We start from the raw sequence: 3580 nt of genomic DNA, 5'->3' as shown, positions 1-3580 counted from the left end.
TCCTGAGCTACTCGCAGCTTCTCCTACGGGGTGGAAAAGCCTTTGCTACGGAGCGAGGCAATTCATAAACGTGTCCATGTGCCCCCGCTCCACCTGCAGGCATCGTTAGCTGGCGGTGATGGGGATGATGGAGGAGATGGGACCAGTGACTGAACTCCGACCTTATCGATCCAGCCACCTCCACCCAGCTGAGTTGCTGCGGTCCAGTCAGCTGAAAAGGAATTTAAAGGGCAGAGTCGTCTTCCCCGCTCAGCCCTCCTGCCATTAATAACGTTTTCATCCATGACAGTGATAAACACGCGGTACTTGAGGGGAGTTTATTAAGGTCAGTCTATAAATAAAAATTAAAATTTAAAAAAATGGGTTTACACAGATGAACAGATGGATGAATAAAGTGATTGGTAAAACAATAAATATGAAAATAGACAGATGGATGAAGTATCTGGCAGCGATCCTCTAAAAGCCCAATGCCTCAAACGCCAGCAATGTTATACCAGACCCTTCTCTCCCTCTGATAAAAAACAGATATAATGAAGCTGCTGCAGAACTTATAGGTTTCGTGGATCTATGGCCTGACTAATATTTTGTCATTTAATGCCTATTCTCCAGCCTGATAAAAAGGATTGCAGCCATTTCTCTATGTCAGGTATATAACTGAGTGCTACTAAAATTTAAATGTCTCATCTGTCCTTGGATTTAAATACAGATGGCCTTAAACTTCTGAGTTTTTCTTAATGCAAGATGGTATACAATACCCTGCCTGACTTCTTTTATCATTCTCAAAGGGACAGAGATTTGTATCTCAGTGGAATTCAGACTACCAGCAAGCAAATATTCTTCTTCACTTCCAAAATCTGAATATTATGCTGAAAAACAAAGCCAAAAAGCCCAATAACATTTCAGCCCCCACTAGCTGAGGGATGCTGACAGGTCTTTATGCTTTATAAAACCTGAGTCCACTTGATCCAAAATTTCCTTGGAAATCATTTAATGGCTTGCTAACATGCAAGTTAAATTATAAATTTTATCTTTAGTTTCGCACAGTTTAAAAGTGACGAGAAGCTAGTGAAGGAGAAAGTTCATTGTAATTTCATGTGATTTTCAAAGTGTGATTTTTTTGTTTCTGTGTGGGCTCTGTAGGTATCTGAGCTGGAGTGGGAGGAGGTGTCATTTAGGGCAACTTGTACAATCATTAAGGGTAAACACTTGACTCGGATTTAAGACTTGGATTCAAGACCGCAGGCTTTAAGTTTGCAACATCAAAAGAACCTTAATTGTTGCCTCTGATTAAATATTTCAAAACCATTACTTAGATCATTGCGATTATTGATCCTTTATTAAGTCTTCGTTCCTTGATGGTCACGCAGACATCAACTTGCATTAAGCGGAGTCACGTGCATCATTGTTTGCTGCAAATAAAGATTTCTAATGCAGAATCTGAACATCGGCTCAGGACTCGTCCAGCCCGAATGTGCCATCAATTTCCATCAAAAGCGGCTGCCTAAGTGAAATGGATAAGAAAAGAGGGTGCCCGGCGCCTCGCAGAAACCACCAGACTCTGCATGATTTGGTCCTTAGGAAGCAATTCAGTCTAATAATGAAGAGGTGATGGGGCACATAACTACTGTTAGTTAAATCCAGGTTTAAATGGAATAAACCAAGAGTATTGCAGGTCCCTAATGAACAATCAAGAAGGTGGTTAGGATTGTGCAGAGCAGCTGTATTACTTAAAAATAAGCAACAGTTAGGGGAATAATGGCTTTCAGCCAGTTGTCGAGTAGATCTGAATGGCAGATTGGAGAGGAAGCAGAGACCCTTCCCTCAGCCGTCCCCATCCACGGGGATAACCTGTCACACAGGGTCCCGGGGTGGTGGCCCTGTATCCCAAGGGCTCTGTACCCCATGGACACAGCTCCTTCTGCTGGGACAAGCTGAGGAGAGCTGGGGTTGTTCAGCCTGGAGAAGAGAAGGCTCCGGAGAGACCTTATTGCAGCCTTTCCGTATTTAAAAGGGGTGATAAGAAAGATGGGGACAGACTGTTCAGCAGGGCCTGTTGTGATAGGACAAGGGGTGAAGGTTTTAAACTAAAAGAGAGGAGATTCAGGCTGGACATGAGGAAGAAGTTGTTGCCCCTGAGGGTGGTGAGAGCCTGGCCCAGGTTGGCCAGAGAGGTGGTGGATGAACCATCCCTGGAGACATCCCAGGCCAGGCTGGACGGGGCTCTGAGCAACCTGAGCTGGTGCAGATGTCCCTGCTCATGGCAGGGGGGGAACTGGATGAGCTTTGAAGGTCCCTTCCAACCCAAAATATTCTCTGATTCTATGATTCTGTGGTTCTGCTTAGAGGGAGCAGAAGGCAGCCTGGAGTCCCAGCCACCAAACCCAGGAGCTGGAGGGTCTCTGCAGGCAGCAAGCCCCCAAATCTGCTGCCAGCTACAGGAGGGGGAGCTCCCTTGCCAGCAGCAGAGTCAAGATGCAATTTAACCCTCCCTGGAGGTTCAAAATATTTTTTAAACAGGAGGTTGTGTTGTTTTGATGATGGGATTACGTTCAGCAAAGCTGGAGTCAAAGCCATAAGTATCATAATGAGAGAAAAAAACCAAAAGTTTGGTCTTGAGGGTCTCTCTCGCAGCCTGTCTTCAGTTCCCTTTAAGACTCCTGGAATATTTTAGGAAGACTCCTCCAAACCCATGACTGCACCTGAGGACTTTCAGAAGATGTGCTGGGTGCTGCCACTAGTTTGGTGAACCTGGTACAGCACAGGTGGGTAGGACTGACCAGCGGGAAGGGCACAGAATCTGGCCTTCAGTGGTTTTGGTTTCTTTTTGAAAGTTAGCATAATAATCAAGGATTTGTATGTCTGGAATGTTATCTCACTGTGCAATGCCCCGGAAAACGCCATTTCTTCAATTTTTGCTGTCCTACTTTGTCACTTAGCCTCAAGATCTGGTACCCAGATGGGATTCGAGGCAGAAGATCTGTGGCTGGGACCTCTTAGGCGTGAGGCTGGCGGTGGTGTGAGCTGGAAAACAGGACTGGGACCGCACGACCCAGTAGCACTTCCATCCTCCTACCTGAATAATTCTGATCCTCTGCATCGGTTCCTGCACCCTTCTCACTGCCCTCCTCTGTCTAATTGCATTCTGTAATTATTTGCTGCTGTCTGATGCAGGGACATCAGTCACTCCAGTAACTGAGCGTTCATGGGTGAAAGAAGAAATTCAGAGATGTTTCCTTTGGAGGAGTTTCACGAATAACCCCATGATGGCACGACATGCTCGAGCCTTTGCTTCTCACTCAGGCAAAACTCTTGCTGTGGGAAGGGGCCTATTCGGTGCATTAGTCATTAATCTCTTTTACAAGTCTGCAAAAGCCAAGCAGCAGTAACTGGCTTTTTGACCAGGGGTACGAGAAATGAAGCTGTTTGGAGAATGATCTGAAATTGCAAAGTGACCTCTCTGTAGAAACAGGGGATAGAAACAGGGAGGGCAAGGAGAGGAAGAGAGATATAATTTGTATTTGTTTGCTAATGCAAATATTTGAAATTGCATGGCCTTTTTGAGAACCCAAGGTTTTCTAAT

The sequence above is a fragment of the Caloenas nicobarica genome, chromosome 7, assembly GCF_036013445.1.
Source record: "Caloenas nicobarica isolate bCalNic1 chromosome 7, bCalNic1.hap1, whole genome shotgun sequence".
Classification (NCBI taxonomy): domain Eukaryota; kingdom Metazoa; phylum Chordata; class Aves; order Columbiformes; family Columbidae; genus Caloenas; species Caloenas nicobarica.
Note: the sequence above shows the minus strand (reverse complement) of the source record.